Source organism: Crinia signifera, chromosome 3, assembly GCF_055691185.1.
Source record: "Crinia signifera chromosome 3, ASM5569118v1, whole genome shotgun sequence".
In the NCBI taxonomy this organism is placed as follows: domain Eukaryota; kingdom Metazoa; phylum Chordata; class Amphibia; order Anura; family Myobatrachidae; genus Crinia; species Crinia signifera.
The window spans coordinates 80,726,583-80,741,473 of NC_139219.1; the positions used below are offsets into that span (position 1 = coordinate 80,726,583).

Sequence of the window (14,891 nt, forward strand, 5' to 3'; positions counted from 1 at the left end):
CCTTACCAATTGCTTCATATTTTGGAAATAATTAACACGGTCAAGAATTTACTGCATGGGAAGAAACAGACATATGCTGTCCTCGCTATGCAAATGAGCTCACTTTCTAGAAAGCACCCTCATTCTGTCTTTAAACTGAGAAAAGAAACCCCATTAAGCTGGGGCACACAAAAATTGAGACAAAACTCAGTTTTGCTCCTCTCCACGGAAATCTTTAGTAAAAGGCGAAAGATTTGTGCGTTCTGAAGAGAAACCAGAGCATGACCAAGATTTCACCTGTCGTCTGAGTGCCGTGCTGGCAGGCCTCACTCAGCTCAATGAGAGCACCCAACTTGAAATAAAAAAGAGCAGATTGTTCACCAGGCTTCCCCTTGCTGTAGGAATCTTTGGCACTCCTTACCAATTGCTTCATATTTTGGAAATAATTAACACGGTCAAGAATTTACTGCATGGGAAGAAACAGACATATGCTGTCCTCGCTATGCAAATGAGCTCACTTTCTAGAAAGCACCCTCATTCTGTCTTTAAACTGAGAAAAGAAACCCCATTAAGCTGGGACACACAAAAATTGAGACAAAACTCAGTTTTGCTCCTCTCCACGGAAATCTTTAGTAAAAGGCGAAAGATTTGTGCGTTCTGAAGAGAAACCAGAGCATGACCAAGATTTCACCTGTCGTCTGAGTGCCGTGCTGGCAGGCCTCACTCAGCTCAATGAGAGCACCCAACTTGAAATAAAAAAGAGCAGATTGTTCACCAGGCTTCCCCTTGCTGTAGGAATCTTTGGCACTCCTTACCAATTGCTTCATATTTTGGAAATAATTAACACGGTCAAGAATTTACTGCATGGGAAGAAACAGACATATGCTGTCCTCGCTATGCAAATGAGCTCACTTTCTAGAAAGCACCCTCATTCTGTCTTTAAACTGAGAAAAGAAACCCCATTAAGCTGGGACACACAAAAATTGAGACAAAACTCAGTTTTGCTCCTCTCCACGGAAATCTTTAGTAAAAGGCGAAAGATTTGTGCGTTCTGAAGAGAAACCAGAGCATGACCAAGATTTCACCTGTCGTCTGAGTGCCGTGCTGGCAGGCCTCACTCAGCTCAATGAGAGCACCCAACTTGAAATAAAAAAGAGCAGATTGTTCACCAGGCTTCCCCTTGCTGTAGGAATCTTTGGCACTCCTTACCAATTGCTTCATATTTTGGAAATAATTAACACGGTCAAGAATTTACTGCATGGGAAGAAACAGACATATGCTGTCCTCGCTATGCAAATGAGCTCACTTTCTAGAAAGCACCCTCATTCTGTCTTTAAACTGAGAAAAGAAACCCCATTAAGCTGGGGCACACAAAAATTGAGACAAAACTCAGTTTTGCTCCTCTCCACGGAAATCTTTAGTAAAAGGCGAAAGATTTGTGCGTTCTGAAGAGAAACCAGAGCATGACCAAGATTTCACCTGTCGTCTGAGTGCCGTGCTGGCAGGCCTCACTCAGCTCAATGAGAGCACCCAACTTGAAATAAAAAAGAGCAGATTGTTCACCAGGCTTCCCCTTGCTGTAGGAATCTTTGGCACTCCTTACCAATTGCTTCATATTTTGGAAATAATTAACACGGTCAAGAATTTACTGCATGGGAAGAAACAGACATATGCTGTCCTCGCTATGCAAATGAGCTCACTTTCTAGAAAGCACCCTCATTCTGTCTTTAAACTGAGAAAAGAAACCCCATTAAGCTGGGGCACACAAAAATTGAGACAAAACTCAGTTTTGCTCCTCTCCACGGAAATCTTTAGTAAAAGGCGAAAGATTTGTGCGTTCTGAAGAGAAACCAGAGCATGACCAAGATTTCACCTGTCGTCTGGGTGCCGTGCTGGCAGGCCTCACTCAGCTCAATGAGAGCACCCAACTTGAAATAAAAAAGAGCAGATTGTTCACCAGGCTTCCCCTTGCTGTAGGAATCTTTGGCACTCAATACCAATTGCTTCATATTTTGGAAATAATTAACACGGTCAAGAATTTACTGCATGGGAAGAAACAGACATATGCTGTCCTCGCTATGCAAATGAGCTCACTTTCTAGAAAGCACCCTCATTCTGTCTTTAAACTGAGAAAAGAAACCCCATTAAGCTGGGGCACACAAAAATTAATACAAAACTCAGTTTTGCTCCTCTCCACGGAAATCTTTAGTAAAAGGCGAAAGATTTTCGCGTTCTGAAGAGAAACCAGAGCATGACCAAGATTTCACCTGTCGTCTGAGTGCCGTGCTGGCAGGCCTCACTCAGCTCAATGAGAGCACCCAACTTGAAATAAAAAAGAGCAGATTGTTCACCAGGCTTCCCCTTGCTGTAGGAATCTTTGGCACTCCTTACCAATTGCTTCATATTTTGGAAATAATTAACACGGTCAAGAATTTACTGCATGGGAAGAAACAGACATATGCTGTCCTCGCTATGCAAATGAGCTCACTTTCTAGAAAGCACCCTCATTCTGTCTTTAAACTGAGAAAAGAAACCCCATTAAGCTGGGGCACACAAAAATTGAGACAAAACTCAGTTTTGCTCCACTCCACGGAAATCTTTAGTAAAAGGCGAAAGATTTGTGCGTTCTGAAGAGAAACCAGAGCATGACCAAGATTTCACCTGTCGTCTGAGTGCCGTGCTGGCAGGCCTCACTCAGCTCAATGACAGCACCCAACTTGAAATAAAAAAGAGCAGATTGTTCACCAGGCTTCCCCTTGCTGTAGGAATCTTTGGCACTCCTTACCAATTGCTTCATATTTTGGAAATAATTAACACGGTCAAGAATTTACTGCATGGGAAGAAACAGACATATGCTGTCCTCGCTATGCAAATGAGCTCACTTTCTAGAAAGCACCCTCATTCTTTCTTTAAACTGAGAAATGAAACCCCCTTAAGCTGGGGCACACAAAAATTGAGACAAAACTCAGTTTTTCTCCTCTCCACGGAAATCTTTAGTAAAAGGCGAAAGATTTGTGCGTTCTGAAGAGAAACCAGAGCATGACCAAGATTTCACCTGTCGTCTGAGTGCCGTGCTGGCAGGCCTCACTCAGCTCAATGAGAGCACCCAACTTGAAATAAAAAAGAGCAGATTGTTCACCAGGCTTCCCCTTGCTGTAGGAATATTTGGCACTCCTTAACAATTGCTTCATATTTTGGAAATAATTAACACGGTCAAGAATTTACTGCATGGGAAGAAACAGACATATGCTGTCCTCGCTATGCAAATGAGCTCACTTTCTAGAAAGCACCCTCATTCTGTCTTTAAACTGAGAAAAGAAACCCCATTAAGCTGGGGCACACAAAAATTGAGACAAAACTCAGTTTTGCTCCTCTCCACGGAAATCTTTAGTAAAAGGCGAAAGATTTGTGCGTTCTGAAGAGAAACCAGAGCATGACCAAGATTTCACCTGTCGTCTGAGTGCCGTGCTGGCAGGCCTCACTCAGCTCAATGAGAGCACCCAACTTGAAATAAAAAAGAGCAGATTGTTCACCAGGCTTCCCCTTGCTGTAGGAATCTTTGGCACTCCTTACCAATTGCTTCATATTTTGGAAGTAATTAACACGGTCAAGAATTTACTGCATGGGAAGAAACAGACATATGCTGTCCTCGCTATGCAAATGAGCTCACTTTCTAGAAAGCACCCTCATTCTGTCTTTAAACTGAGAAAAGAAACCCCATTAAGCTGGGGCACACAAAAATTGAGACAAAACTCAGTTTTGCTCCTCTCCACGGAAATCTTTAGTAAAAGGCGAAAGATTTGTGCGTTCTGAAGAGAAACCAGAGCATGACCAAGATTTCACCTGTCGTCTGGGTGCCGTGCTGGCAGGCCTCACTCAGCTCAATGAGAGCACCCAACTTGAAATAAAAAAGAGCAGATTGTTCACCAGGCTTCCCCTTGCTGTAGGAATCTTTGGCACTCCTTACCAATTGCTTCATATTTTGGAAATAATTAACACGGTCAAGAATTTACTGCATGGGAAGAAACAGACATATGCTGTCCTCGCTATGCAAATGAGCTCACTTTGTAGAAAGCACCCTCATTCTGTCTTTAAACTGAGAAAAGAAACCCCATTAAGCTGGGGCACACAAAAATTGAGACAAAACTCAGTTTTGCTCCTCTCCACGGAAATCTTTAGTAAAAGGCGAAAGATTTGTGCGTTCTGAAGAGAAACCAGAGCATGACCAAGATTTCACCTGTCGTCTGAGTGCCGTGCTGGCAGGCCTCACTCAGCTCAATGAGAGCACCCAACTTGAAATAAAAAAGAGCAGATTGTTCACCAGGCTTCCCCTTGCTGTAGGAATCTTTGGCACTCCTTACCAATTGCTTCATATTTTGGAAATAATTAACACGGTCAAGAATTTACTGCATGGGAAGAAACAGACATATGCTGTCCTCGCTATGCAAATGAGCTCACTTTCTAGAAAGCACCCTCATTCTGTCTTTAAACTGAGAAAAGAAACCCCATTAAGCTGGGGCACACAAAAATTGAGACAAAACTCAGTTTTGCTCCTCTCCACGGAAATCTTTAGTAAAAGGCGAAAGATTTGTGCGTTCTGAAGAGAAACCAGAGCATGACCAAGATTTCACCTGTCGTCTGAGTGCCGTGCTGGCAGGCCTCACTAGGCTCAATGAGAGCACCCAACTTGAAATAAAAAAGAGCAGATTGTTCACCAGGCTTCCCCTTGCTGTAGGAATCTTTGGCACTCCTTACCAATTGCTTCATATTTTGGAAATAATTAACACGGTCAAGAATTTACTGCATGGGAAGAAACAGACATATGCTGTCCTCGCTATGCAAATGAGCTCACTTTCTAGAAAGCACCCTCATTCTGTCTTTAAACTGAGAAAAGAAACCCCATTAAGCTGGGGCACACAAAAATTGAGACAAAACTCAGTTTTGCTCCTCTCCACGGAAATCTTTAGTAAAAGGCGAAAGATTTGTGCGTTCTGAAGAGAAACCAGAGCATGACCAAGATTTCACCTGTCGTCTGGGTGCCGTGCTGGCAGGCCTCACTCAGCTCAATGAGAGCACCCAACTTGAAATAAAATAGAGCAGATTGTTCACCAGGCTTCCCCTTGCTGTAGGAATCTTTGGCACTCCTTACCAATTGCTTCATATTTTGGAAATAATTAACACGGTCAAGAATTTACTGCATGGGAAGAAACAGACATATGCTGTCCTCGCTATGCAAATGAGCTCACTTTCTAGAAAGCACCCTCATTCTGTCTTTAAACTGAGAAAAGAAACCCCATTAAGCTGGGGCACACAAAAATTGAGACAAAACTCAGTTTTGCTCCTCTCCACGGAAATCTTTAGTAAAAGGCGAAAGATTTGTGCGTTCTGAAGAGAAACCAGAGCATGACCAAGATTTCACCTGTCGTCTGAGTGCCGTGCTGGCAGGCCTCACTCAGCTCAATGAGAGCACCCAACTTGAAATAAAAAAGAGCAGATTGTTCACCAGGCTTCCCCTTGCTGTAGGAATCTTTGGCACTCCTTACCAATTGCTTCATATTTTGGAAATAATTAACACGGTCAAGAATTTACTGCATGGGAAGAAACAGACATATGCTGTCCTCGCTATGCAAATGAGCTCACTTTCTAGAAAGCACCCTCATTCTGTCTTTAAACTGAGAAAAGAAACCCCATTAAGCTGGGGCACACAAAAATTGAGACAAAACTCAGTTTTGCTCCTCTCCACGGAAATCTTTAGTAAAAGGCGAAAGATTTGTGCGTTCTGAAGAGAAACCAGAGCATGACCAAGATTTCACCTGTCGTCTGAGTGCCGTGCTGGCAGGCCTCACTCAGCTCAATGAGAGCACCCAACATGAAATAAAAAAGAGCAGATTGTTCACCAGGCTTCCCCTTGCTGTAGGAATCTTTGTCACTCCTTACCAATTGCTTCATATTTTGGAAATAATTAACACGGTCAAGAATTTACTGCATGGGAAGAAACAGACATATGCTGTCCTCGCTATGCAAATGAGCTCACTTTCTAGAAAGCACCCTCATTCTGTCTTTAAACTGAGAAAAGAAACCCCATTAAGCTGGGGCACACAAAAATTGAGACAAAACTCAGTTTTGCTCCTCTCCACGGAAATCTTTAGTAAAAGGCGAAAGATTTGTGCGTTCTGAAGAGAAACCAGAGCATGACCAAGATTTCACCTGTCGTCTGAGTGCCGTGCTGGCAGGCCTCACTCAGCTCAATGAGAGCACCCAACTTGAAATAAAAAAGAGCAGATTGTTCACCAGGCTTCCCCTTGCTGTAGGAATCTTTGTCACTCCTTACCAATTGCTTCATATTTTGGAAATAATTAACACGGTCAAGAATTTACTGCATGGGAAGAAACAGACATATGCTGTCCTCGCTATGCAAATGAGCTCACTTTCTAGAAAGCACCCTCATTCTGTCTTTAAACTGAGAAAAGAAACCCCATTAAGCTGGGGCACACAAAAATTGAGACAAAACTCAGTTTTGCTCCTCTCCACGGAAATCTTTAGTAAAAGGCGAAAGATTTGTGCGTTCTGAAGAGAAACCAGAGCATGACCAAGATTTCACCTGTCGTCTGGGTGCCGTGCTGGCAGGCCTCACTCAGCTCAATGAGAGCACCCAACTTGAAATAAAAAAGAGCAGATTGTTCACCAGGCTTCCCCTTGCTGTAGGAATCTTTGTCACTCCTTACCAATTGCTTCATATTTTGGAAATAATTAACACGGTCAAGAATTTACTGCATGGGAAGAAACAGACATATGCTGTCCTCGCTATGCAAATGAGCTCACTTTCTAGAAAGCACCCTCATTCTGTCTTTAAACTGAGAAAAGAAACCCCATTAAGCTGGGGCACACAAAAATTGAGACAAAACTCAGTTCTGCTCCTCTCCACGGAAATCTTTAGTAAAAGGCGAAAGATTTGTGCGTTCTGAAGAGAAACCAGAGCATGACCAAGATTTCACCTGTCGTCTGAGTGCCGTGCTGGCAGGCCTCACTCAGCTCAATGAGAGCACTTAACATGAAATAAAAAAGAGCAGATTGTTCACCAGGCTTCCCCTTGCTGTAGGAATCTTTGGCACTCCTTACCAATTGCTTCATATTTTGGAAATAATTAACACGGTCAAGAATTTACTGCATGGGAAGAAACAGACATATGCTGTCCTCGCTATGCAAATGAGCTCACTTTCTAGAAAGCACCCTCATTCTGTCTTTAAACTGAGAAAAGAAACCCCATTAAGCTGGGGCACACAAAAATTGAGACAAAACTCAGTTTTGCTCCTCTCCACGGAAATCTTTAGTAAAAGGCGAAAGATTTGTGCGTTCTGAAGAGAAACCAGAGCATGACCAAGATTTCACCTGTCGTCTGAGTGCCGTGCTGGCAGGCCTCACTCAGCTCAATGAGAGCACCCAACTTGAAATAAAAAAAGAGCAGATTGTTCACCAGGCTTCCCCTTGCTGTAGGAATCTTTGGCACTCCTTACCAATTGCTTCATATTTTGGAAATAATTAACACGGTCAAGAATTTACTGCATGGGAAGAAACAGACATATGCTGTCCTCGCTATGCAAATGAGCTCACTTTCTAGAAAGCACCCTCATTCTGTCTTTAAACTGAGAAAAGAAACCCCATTAAGCTGGGGCACACAAAAATTGAGACAAAACTCAGTTCTGCTCCTCTCCACGGAAATCTTTAGTAAAAGGCGAAAGATTTGTGCGTTCTGAAGAGAAACCAGAGCATGACCAAGATTTCACCTGTCGTCTGAGTGCCGTGCTGGCAGGCCTCACTCAGCTCAATGAGAGCACCCAAGTTGAAATAAAAAAGAGCAGATTGTTCACCAGGCTTCCCCTTGCTGTAGGAATCTTTGTCACTCCTTACCAATTGCTTCATATTTTGGAAATAATTAACACGGTCAAGAATTTACTGCATGGGAAGAAACAGACATATGCTGTCCTCGCTATGCAAATGAGCTCACTTTCTAGAAAGCACCCTCATTCTGTCTTTAAACTGAGAAAAGAAACCCCATTAAGCTGGGGCACACAAAAATTGAGACAAAACTCAGTTTTGCTCCTCTCCACGGAAATCTTTAGTAAAAGGCGAAAGATTTGTGCGTTCTGTAGAGAAACCAGAGCATGACCAAGATTTCACCTGTCGTCTGAGTGCCGTGCTGGCAGGCCTCACTCAGCTCAATGAGAGCACTTAACATGAAATAAAAAAGAGCAGATTGTTCACCAGGCTTCCCCTTGCTGTAGGAATCTTTGGCACTCCTTACCAATTGCTTCATATTTTGGAAATAATTAACACGGTCAAGAATTTACTGCATGGGAAGAAACAGACATATGCTGTCCTCGCTATGCAAATGAGCTCACTTTCTAGAAAGCACCCTCATTCTGTCTTTAAACTGAGAAAAGAAACCCCATTAAGCTGGGGCACACAAAAATTGAGACAAAACTCAGTTTTGCTCCTCTCCACGGAAATCTTTAGTAAAAGGCGAAAGATTTGTGCGTTCTGAAGAGAAACCAGAGCATGACCAATATTTCACCTGTCGTCTGAGTGCCGTGCTGGCAGGCCTCACTCAGCTCAATGAGAGCACCCAACTTGAAATAAAAAAGAGTAGATTGTTCACCAAGCTTCCCCTTGCTGTAGGAATCTTTGGCACTCCTTACCAATTGCTTCATATTTTGGAAATAATTAACACGGTCAAGAATTTACTGCATGGGAAGAAACAGACATATGCTGTCCTCGCTATGCAAATGAGCTCACTTTCTAGAAAGCACCCTCATTCTGTCTTTAAACTGAGAAAAGAAACCCCATTAAGCTGGGGCACACAAAAATTAATACAAAACTCAGTTTTGCTCCTCTCCACGGAAATCTTTAGTAAAAGGCGAAAGATTTGTTCGTTCTGAAGAGAAACCAGAGCATGACCAAGATTTCACCTGTCGTCTGAGTGCCATGCTGGCAGGCCTCACTCGGCTCAATGAGAGCACCCAACTTGAAATAAAAAAGAGCAGATTGTTCTCCAGGCTTCCCCTTGCTGTAGGAATCTTTGGCACTCCTTACCAATTGCTTCATATTTTGGAAATAATTAACACGGTCAAGAATTTACTGCATGGAAAGAAACAGACATATTCTGTCCTCGCTATGCAAATGAGCTCACTTTCTAGAAAGCACCCTCATTCTGTCTTTAAACTGAGAAAAGAAACCCCATTAAGCTGGGGCACACAAAAATTGAGACAAAACTCAGTTTTGCTCCTCTCCACGGAAATCTTTAGTAAAAGGCGAAAGATTTGTGCGTTCTGAAGAGAAACCAGAGCATGACCAAGATTTCACCTGTCTTCTGAGTGCCGTGCTGGCAGGCCTCACTCAGCTCAATGAGAGCACCCAACTTGAAATAAAAAAGAGCAGATTGTTCACCAGGCTTCCCCTTGCTGTAGGAATCTTTGGCACTCCTTACCAATTGCTTCATATTTTGGAAATAATTAACACGGTCAAGAATTTACTGCATGGGAAGAAACAGACATATGCTGTCCTCGCTATGCAAATGAGCTCACTTTCTAGAAAGCACCCTCATTCTGTCTTTAAACTGAGAAAAGAAACCCCATTAAGCTGGGGCACACAAAAATTGAGACAAAACTCAGTTTTGCTCCTCTCCACGGAAATCTTTAGTAAAAGGCGAAAGATTTGTGCGTTCTGAAGAGAAACCAGAGCATGACCAAGATTTCACCTGTCGTCTGAGTGCCGTGCTGGCAGGCCTCACTCAGCTCAATGAGAGCACCCAACTTGAAATAAAAAAGAGCAGATTGTTCACCAGGCTTCCCCTTGCTGTAGGAATCTTTGGCACTCCTTACCAATTGCTTCATATTTTGGAAATAATTAACACGGTCAAGAATTTACTGCATGGGAAGAAACAGACATATGCTGTCCTCGCTATGCAAATGAGCTCACTTTCTAGAAAGCACCCTCATTCTGTCTTTAAACTGAGAAAAGAAACCCCATTAAGCTGGGGCACACAAAAATTGAGACAAAACTCAGTTTTGCTCCTCTCCACGGAAATCTTTAGTAAAAGGCGAAAGATTTGTGCGTTCTGAAGAGAAACCAGAGCATGACCAAGATTTCACCTGTCGTCTGAGTGCCGTGCTGGCAGGCCTCACTCAGCTCAATGAGAGCACCCAACTTGAAATAAAAAAGAGCAGATTGTTCACCAGGCTTCCCCTTGCTGTAGGAATCTTTGGCACTCCTTACCAATTGCTTCATATTTTGGAAATAATTAACACGGTCAAGAATTTACTGCATGGGAAGAAACAGACATATGCTGTCCTCGCTATGCAAATGAGCTCACTTTCTAGAAAGCACCCTCATTCTGTCTTTAAACTGAGAAAAGAAACCCCATTAAGCTGGGGCACACAAAAATTGAGACAAAACTCAGTTTTGCTCCTCTCCACGGAAATCTTTAGTAAAAGGCGAAAGATTTGTGCGTTCTGAAGAGAAACCAGAGCATGACCAAGATTTCACCTGTCGTCTGAGTGCCGTGCTGGCAGGCCTCACTCAGCTCAATGAGAGCACCCAACTTGAAATAAAAAAGAGCAGATTGTTCACCAGGCTTCCCCTTGCTGTAGGAATCTTTGGCACTCCTTACCAATTGCTTCATATTTTGGAAATAATTAACACGGTCAAGAATTTACTGCATGGGAAGAAACAGACATATGCTGTCCTCGCTATGCAAATGAGCTCACTTTCTAGAAAGCACCCTCATTCTGTCTTTAAACTGAGAAAAGAAACCCCATTAAGCTGGGGCACACAAAAATTGAGACAAAACTCAGTTTTGCTCCTCTCCACGGAAATCTTTAGTAAAAGGCGAAAGATTTGTGCGTTCTGAAGAGAAACCAGAGCATGACCAAGATTTCACCTGTCGTCTGAGTGCCGTGCTGGCAGGCCTCACTCAGCTCAATGAGAGCACCCAACTTGAAATAAAAAAGAGCAGATTGTTCACCAGGCTTCCCCTTGCTGTAGGAATCTTTGGCACTCCTTACCAATTGCTTCATATTTTGGAAATAATTAACACGGTCAAGAATTTACTGCATGGGAAGAAACAGACATATGCTGTCCTCGCTATGCAAATGAGCTCACTTTCTAGAAAGCACCCTCATTCTGTCTTTAAACTGAGAAAAGAAACCCCATTAAGCTGGGGCACACAAAAATTGAGACAAAACTCAGTTTTGCTCCTCTCCACGGAAATCTTTAGTAAAAGGCGAAAGATTTGTGCGTTCTGAAGAGAAACCAGAGCATGACCAAGATTTCACCTGTCGTCTGAGTGCCGTGCTGGCAGGCCTCACTCAGCTCAATGAGAGCACCCAACTTGAAATAAAAAAGAGCAGATTGTTCACCAGGCTTCCCCTTGCTGTAGGAATCTTTGGCACTCCTTACCAATTGCTTCATATTTTGGAAATAATTAACACGGTCAAGAATTTACTGCATGGGAAGAAACAGACATATGCTGTCCTCGCTATGCAAATGAGCTCACTTTCTAGAAAGCACCCTCATTCTGTCTTTAAACTGAGAAAAGAAACCCCATTAAGCTGGGGCACACAAAAATTGAGACAAAACTCAGTTTTGCTCCTCTCCACGGAAATCTTTAGTAAAAGGCGAAAGATTTGTGCGTTCTGAAGAGAAACCAGAGCATGACCAAGATTTCACCTGTCGTCTGAGTGCCGTGCTGGCAGGCCTCACTCAGCTCAATGAGAGCACCCAACTTGAAATAAAAAAGAGCAGATTGTTCACCAGGCTTCCCCTTGCTGTAGGAATCTTTGGCACTCCTTACCAATTGCTTCATATTTTGGAAATAATTAACACGGTCAAGAATTTACTGCATGGGAAGAAACAGACATATGCTGTCCTCGCTATGCAAATGAGCTCACTTTCTAGAAAGCACCCTCATTCTGTCTTTAAACTGAGAAAAGAAACCCCATTAAGCTGGGGCACACAAAAATTGAGACAAAACTCAGTTTTGCTCCTCTCCACGGAAATCTTTAGTAAAAGGCGAAAGATTTGTGCGTTCTGAAGAGAAACCAGAGCATGACCAAGATTTCACCTGTCGTCTGGGTGCCGTGCTGGCAGGCCTCACTCAGCTCAATGAGAGCACCCAACTTGAAATAAAAAAGAGCAGATTGTTCACCAGGCTTCCCCTTGCTGTAGGAATCTTTGGCACTCCTTACCAATTGCTTCATATTTTGGAAATAATTAACACGGTCAAGAATTTACTGCATGGGAAGAAACAGACATATGCTGTCCTCGCTATGCAAATGAGCTCACTTTCTAGAAAGCACCCTCATTCTGTCTTTAAACTGAGAAAAGAAACCCCATTAAGCTGGGGCACACAAAAATTGAGACAAAACTCAGTTTTGCTCCTCTCCACGGAAATCTTTAGTAAAAGGCGAAAGATTTGTGCGTTCTGAAGAGAAACCAGAGCATGACCAAGATTTCACCTGTCGTCTGAGTGCCGTGCTGGCAGGCCTCACTCAGCTCAATGAGAGCACTTAACATGAAATAAAAAAGAGCAGATTGTTCACCAGGCTTCCCCTTGCTGTAGGAATCTTTGGCACTCCTTACCAATTGCTTCATATTTTGGAAATAATTAACACGGTCAAGAATTTACTGCATGGGAAGAAACAGACATATGCTGTCCTCGCTATGCAAATGAGCTCACTTTCTAGAAAGCACCCTCATTCTGTCTTTAAACTGAGAAAAGAAACCCCATTAAGCTGGGGCACACAAAAATTGAGACAAAACTCAGTTTTGCTCCTCTCCACGGAAATCTTTAGTAAAAGGCGAAAGATTTGTGCGTTCTGAAGAGAAACCAGAGCATGACCAATATTTCACCTGTCGTCTGAGTGCCGTGCTGGCAGGCCTCACTCAGCTCAATGAGAGCACCCAACTTGAAATAAAAAAGAGCAGATTGTTCACCAAGCTTCCCCTTGCTGTAGGAATCTTTGGCACTCCTTACCAATTGCTTCATATTTTGGAAATAATTAACACGGTCAAGAATTTACTGCATGGGAAGAAACAGACATATGCTGTCCTCGCTATGCAAATGAGCTCACTTTCTAGAAAGCACCCTCATTCTGTCTTTAAACTGAGAAAAGAAACCCCATTAAGCTGGGGCACACAAAAATTAATACAAAACTCAGTTTTGCTCCTCTCCACGGAAATCTTTAGTAAAAGGCGAAAGATTTGTTCGTTCTGAAGAGAAACCAGAGCATGACCAAGATTTCACCTGTCGTCTGAGTGCCATGCTGGCAGGCCTCACTCGGCTCAATGAGAGCACCCAACTTGAAATAAAAAAGAGCAGATTGTTCTCCAGGCTTCCCCTTGCTGTAGGAATCTTTGGCACTCCTTACCAATTGCTTCATATTTTGGAAATAATTAACACGGTCAAGAATTTACTGCATGGAAAGAAACAGACATATTCTGTCCTCGCTATGCAAATGAGCTCACTTTCTAGAAAGCACCCTCATTCTGTCTTTAAACTGAGAAAAGAAACCCCATTAAGCTGGGGCACACAAAAATTGAGACAAAACTCAGTTTTGCTCCTCTCCACGGAAATCTTTAGTAAAAGGCGAAAGATTTGTGCGTTCTGAAGAGAAACCAGAGCATGACCAAGATTTCACCTGTCTTCTGAGTGCCGTGCTGGCAGGCCTCACTCAGCTCAATGAGAGCACCCAACTTGAAATAAAAAAGAGCAGATTGTTCACCAGGCTTCCCCTTGCTGTAGGAATCTTTGGCACTCCTTACCAATTGCTTCATATTTTGGAAATAATTAACACGGTCAAGAATTTACTGCATGGGAAGAAACAGACATATGCTGTCCTCGCTATGCAAATGAGCTCACTTTCTAGAAAGCACCCTCATTCTGTCTTTAAACTGAGAAAAGAAACCCCATTAAGCTGGGGCACACAAAAATTGAGACAAAACTCAGTTTTGCTCCTCTCCACGGAAATCTTTAGTAAAAGGCGAAAGATTTGTGCGTTCTGAAGAGAAACCAGAGCATGACCAAGATTTCACCTGTCGTCTGAGTGCCGTGCTGGCAGGCCTCACTCAGCTCAATGAGAGCACCCAACTTGAAATAAAAAAGAGCAGATTGTTCACCAGGCTTCCCCTTGCTGTAGGAATCTTTGGCACTCCTTACCAATTGCTTCATATTTTGGAAATAATTAACACGGTCAAGAATTTACTGCATGGGAAGAAACAGACATATGCTGTCCTCGCTATGCAAATGAGCTCACTTTCTAGAAAGCACCCTCATTCTGTCTTTAAACTGAGAAAAGAAACCCCATTAAGCTGGGGCACACAAAAATTGAGACAAAACTCAGTTTTGCTCCTCTCCACGGAAATCTTTAGTAAAAGGCGAAAGATTTGTGCGTTCTGAAGAGAAACCAGAGCATGACCAAGATTTCACCTGTCGTCTGAGTGCCGTGCTGGCAGGCCTCACTCAGCTCAATGAGAGCACCCAACTTGAAATAAAAAAGAGCAGATTGTTCACCAGGCTTCCCCTTGCTGTAGGAATCTTTGGCACTCCTTACCAATTGCTTCATATTTTGGAAATAATTAACACGGTCAAGAATTTACTGCATGGGAAGAAACAGACATATGCTGTCCTCGCTATGCAAATGAGCTCACTTTCTAGAAAGCACCCTCATTCTGTCTTTAAACTGAGAAAAGAAACCCCATTAAGCTGGGGCACACAAAAATTGAGACAAAACTCAGTTTTGCTCCTCTCCACGGAAATCTTTAGTAAAAGGCGAAAGATTTGTGCGTTCTGAAGAGAAACCAGAGCATGACCAAGATTTCACCTGTCGTCTGAGTGCCGTGCTGGCAGGCCTCACTCA

The 14,891-nt window shown here is 43.0% G+C and overlaps 38 non-coding genes across 38 annotated transcripts; all 38 read right to left on the reverse strand.

Annotated features, from left to right (window-relative positions):
* Positions 1–146: 146 nt before the first annotated feature.
* LOC146065423 (U5 spliceosomal RNA) lies at positions 147–262 on the reverse strand. The gene has a single exon (XR_014472282.1). It is a non-coding gene; the product is annotated as a U5 spliceosomal RNA (small nuclear RNA).
* A 278-nt stretch (positions 263–540) lies between these two features.
* LOC146065654 (U5 spliceosomal RNA) lies at positions 541–656 on the reverse strand. The gene has a single exon (XR_014472481.1). It is a non-coding gene; the product is annotated as a U5 spliceosomal RNA (small nuclear RNA).
* A 278-nt stretch (positions 657–934) lies between these two features.
* LOC146065655 (U5 spliceosomal RNA) lies at positions 935–1,050 on the reverse strand. Its single transcript, XR_014472482.1, has one exon. It is a non-coding gene; the product is annotated as a U5 spliceosomal RNA (small nuclear RNA).
* Positions 1,051–1,328: 278 nt separating this feature from the next.
* On the reverse strand, positions 1,329–1,444 carry LOC146065424 (U5 spliceosomal RNA). The gene has a single exon (XR_014472283.1). It is a non-coding gene; the product is annotated as a U5 spliceosomal RNA (small nuclear RNA).
* A 278-nt stretch (positions 1,445–1,722) lies between these two features.
* LOC146065425 (U5 spliceosomal RNA) lies at positions 1,723–1,838 on the reverse strand. Its single transcript, XR_014472284.1, has one exon. It is a non-coding gene; the product is annotated as a U5 spliceosomal RNA (small nuclear RNA).
* A 278-nt stretch (positions 1,839–2,116) lies between these two features.
* On the reverse strand, positions 2,117–2,232 carry LOC146065838 (U5 spliceosomal RNA). Its single transcript, XR_014472648.1, has one exon. It is a non-coding gene; the product is annotated as a U5 spliceosomal RNA (small nuclear RNA).
* Positions 2,233–2,510: 278 nt separating this feature from the next.
* Positions 2,511–2,626, reverse strand: LOC146065756 (U5 spliceosomal RNA). Its single transcript, XR_014472570.1, has one exon. It is a non-coding gene; the product is annotated as a U5 spliceosomal RNA (small nuclear RNA).
* A 278-nt stretch (positions 2,627–2,904) lies between these two features.
* On the reverse strand, positions 2,905–3,020 carry LOC146065925 (U5 spliceosomal RNA). The gene has a single exon (XR_014472731.1). It is a non-coding gene; the product is annotated as a U5 spliceosomal RNA (small nuclear RNA).
* Positions 3,021–3,298: 278 nt separating this feature from the next.
* LOC146065426 (U5 spliceosomal RNA) lies at positions 3,299–3,414 on the reverse strand. The gene has a single exon (XR_014472285.1). It is a non-coding gene; the product is annotated as a U5 spliceosomal RNA (small nuclear RNA).
* A 278-nt stretch (positions 3,415–3,692) lies between these two features.
* LOC146065427 (U5 spliceosomal RNA) lies at positions 3,693–3,808 on the reverse strand. The gene has a single exon (XR_014472286.1). It is a non-coding gene; the product is annotated as a U5 spliceosomal RNA (small nuclear RNA).
* A 278-nt stretch (positions 3,809–4,086) lies between these two features.
* LOC146065428 (U5 spliceosomal RNA) lies at positions 4,087–4,202 on the reverse strand. Its single transcript, XR_014472287.1, has one exon. It is a non-coding gene; the product is annotated as a U5 spliceosomal RNA (small nuclear RNA).
* Positions 4,203–4,480: 278 nt separating this feature from the next.
* Positions 4,481–4,596, reverse strand: LOC146065429 (U5 spliceosomal RNA). The gene has a single exon (XR_014472288.1). It is a non-coding gene; the product is annotated as a U5 spliceosomal RNA (small nuclear RNA).
* Positions 4,597–4,874: 278 nt separating this feature from the next.
* Positions 4,875–4,990, reverse strand: LOC146065430 (U5 spliceosomal RNA). Its single transcript, XR_014472289.1, has one exon. It is a non-coding gene; the product is annotated as a U5 spliceosomal RNA (small nuclear RNA).
* Positions 4,991–5,268: 278 nt separating this feature from the next.
* LOC146065431 (U5 spliceosomal RNA) lies at positions 5,269–5,384 on the reverse strand. Its single transcript, XR_014472290.1, has one exon. It is a non-coding gene; the product is annotated as a U5 spliceosomal RNA (small nuclear RNA).
* A 278-nt stretch (positions 5,385–5,662) lies between these two features.
* Positions 5,663–5,778, reverse strand: LOC146065432 (U5 spliceosomal RNA). The gene has a single exon (XR_014472291.1). It is a non-coding gene; the product is annotated as a U5 spliceosomal RNA (small nuclear RNA).
* Positions 5,779–6,056: 278 nt separating this feature from the next.
* On the reverse strand, positions 6,057–6,172 carry LOC146065434 (U5 spliceosomal RNA). Its single transcript, XR_014472292.1, has one exon. It is a non-coding gene; the product is annotated as a U5 spliceosomal RNA (small nuclear RNA).
* Positions 6,173–6,450: 278 nt separating this feature from the next.
* On the reverse strand, positions 6,451–6,566 carry LOC146065436 (U5 spliceosomal RNA). Its single transcript, XR_014472293.1, has one exon. It is a non-coding gene; the product is annotated as a U5 spliceosomal RNA (small nuclear RNA).
* A 278-nt stretch (positions 6,567–6,844) lies between these two features.
* Positions 6,845–6,960, reverse strand: LOC146065636 (U5 spliceosomal RNA). Its single transcript, XR_014472465.1, has one exon. It is a non-coding gene; the product is annotated as a U5 spliceosomal RNA (small nuclear RNA).
* A 278-nt stretch (positions 6,961–7,238) lies between these two features.
* On the reverse strand, positions 7,239–7,354 carry LOC146065437 (U5 spliceosomal RNA). Its single transcript, XR_014472294.1, has one exon. It is a non-coding gene; the product is annotated as a U5 spliceosomal RNA (small nuclear RNA).
* A 279-nt stretch (positions 7,355–7,633) lies between these two features.
* On the reverse strand, positions 7,634–7,749 carry LOC146065637 (U5 spliceosomal RNA). Its single transcript, XR_014472466.1, has one exon. It is a non-coding gene; the product is annotated as a U5 spliceosomal RNA (small nuclear RNA).
* Positions 7,750–8,027: 278 nt separating this feature from the next.
* Positions 8,028–8,143, reverse strand: LOC146065708 (U5 spliceosomal RNA). Its single transcript, XR_014472528.1, has one exon. It is a non-coding gene; the product is annotated as a U5 spliceosomal RNA (small nuclear RNA).
* A 278-nt stretch (positions 8,144–8,421) lies between these two features.
* LOC146065438 (U5 spliceosomal RNA) lies at positions 8,422–8,537 on the reverse strand. The gene has a single exon (XR_014472295.1). It is a non-coding gene; the product is annotated as a U5 spliceosomal RNA (small nuclear RNA).
* Positions 8,538–8,815: 278 nt separating this feature from the next.
* On the reverse strand, positions 8,816–8,931 carry LOC146066132 (U5 spliceosomal RNA). Its single transcript, XR_014472835.1, has one exon. It is a non-coding gene; the product is annotated as a U5 spliceosomal RNA (small nuclear RNA).
* Positions 8,932–9,209: 278 nt separating this feature from the next.
* Positions 9,210–9,325, reverse strand: LOC146065439 (U5 spliceosomal RNA). The gene has a single exon (XR_014472296.1). It is a non-coding gene; the product is annotated as a U5 spliceosomal RNA (small nuclear RNA).
* A 278-nt stretch (positions 9,326–9,603) lies between these two features.
* On the reverse strand, positions 9,604–9,719 carry LOC146065440 (U5 spliceosomal RNA). Its single transcript, XR_014472297.1, has one exon. It is a non-coding gene; the product is annotated as a U5 spliceosomal RNA (small nuclear RNA).
* A 278-nt stretch (positions 9,720–9,997) lies between these two features.
* On the reverse strand, positions 9,998–10,113 carry LOC146065441 (U5 spliceosomal RNA). The gene has a single exon (XR_014472298.1). It is a non-coding gene; the product is annotated as a U5 spliceosomal RNA (small nuclear RNA).
* Positions 10,114–10,391: 278 nt separating this feature from the next.
* Positions 10,392–10,507, reverse strand: LOC146065442 (U5 spliceosomal RNA). Its single transcript, XR_014472299.1, has one exon. It is a non-coding gene; the product is annotated as a U5 spliceosomal RNA (small nuclear RNA).
* Positions 10,508–10,785: 278 nt separating this feature from the next.
* LOC146065443 (U5 spliceosomal RNA) lies at positions 10,786–10,901 on the reverse strand. Its single transcript, XR_014472300.1, has one exon. It is a non-coding gene; the product is annotated as a U5 spliceosomal RNA (small nuclear RNA).
* A 278-nt stretch (positions 10,902–11,179) lies between these two features.
* On the reverse strand, positions 11,180–11,295 carry LOC146065444 (U5 spliceosomal RNA). The gene has a single exon (XR_014472301.1). It is a non-coding gene; the product is annotated as a U5 spliceosomal RNA (small nuclear RNA).
* Positions 11,296–11,573: 278 nt separating this feature from the next.
* On the reverse strand, positions 11,574–11,689 carry LOC146065446 (U5 spliceosomal RNA). Its single transcript, XR_014472302.1, has one exon. It is a non-coding gene; the product is annotated as a U5 spliceosomal RNA (small nuclear RNA).
* A 278-nt stretch (positions 11,690–11,967) lies between these two features.
* On the reverse strand, positions 11,968–12,083 carry LOC146065447 (U5 spliceosomal RNA). Its single transcript, XR_014472303.1, has one exon. It is a non-coding gene; the product is annotated as a U5 spliceosomal RNA (small nuclear RNA).
* A 278-nt stretch (positions 12,084–12,361) lies between these two features.
* On the reverse strand, positions 12,362–12,477 carry LOC146065448 (U5 spliceosomal RNA). The gene has a single exon (XR_014472304.1). It is a non-coding gene; the product is annotated as a U5 spliceosomal RNA (small nuclear RNA).
* A 278-nt stretch (positions 12,478–12,755) lies between these two features.
* LOC146065449 (U5 spliceosomal RNA) lies at positions 12,756–12,871 on the reverse strand. Its single transcript, XR_014472305.1, has one exon. It is a non-coding gene; the product is annotated as a U5 spliceosomal RNA (small nuclear RNA).
* A 278-nt stretch (positions 12,872–13,149) lies between these two features.
* Positions 13,150–13,265, reverse strand: LOC146066134 (U5 spliceosomal RNA). Its single transcript, XR_014472836.1, has one exon. It is a non-coding gene; the product is annotated as a U5 spliceosomal RNA (small nuclear RNA).
* A 278-nt stretch (positions 13,266–13,543) lies between these two features.
* LOC146065450 (U5 spliceosomal RNA) lies at positions 13,544–13,659 on the reverse strand. Its single transcript, XR_014472306.1, has one exon. It is a non-coding gene; the product is annotated as a U5 spliceosomal RNA (small nuclear RNA).
* A 278-nt stretch (positions 13,660–13,937) lies between these two features.
* LOC146065451 (U5 spliceosomal RNA) lies at positions 13,938–14,053 on the reverse strand. Its single transcript, XR_014472307.1, has one exon. It is a non-coding gene; the product is annotated as a U5 spliceosomal RNA (small nuclear RNA).
* A 278-nt stretch (positions 14,054–14,331) lies between these two features.
* Positions 14,332–14,447, reverse strand: LOC146065452 (U5 spliceosomal RNA). Its single transcript, XR_014472308.1, has one exon. It is a non-coding gene; the product is annotated as a U5 spliceosomal RNA (small nuclear RNA).
* Positions 14,448–14,725: 278 nt separating this feature from the next.
* Positions 14,726–14,841, reverse strand: LOC146065453 (U5 spliceosomal RNA). The gene has a single exon (XR_014472309.1). It is a non-coding gene; the product is annotated as a U5 spliceosomal RNA (small nuclear RNA).
* Positions 14,842–14,891: the final 50 nt, after the last annotated feature.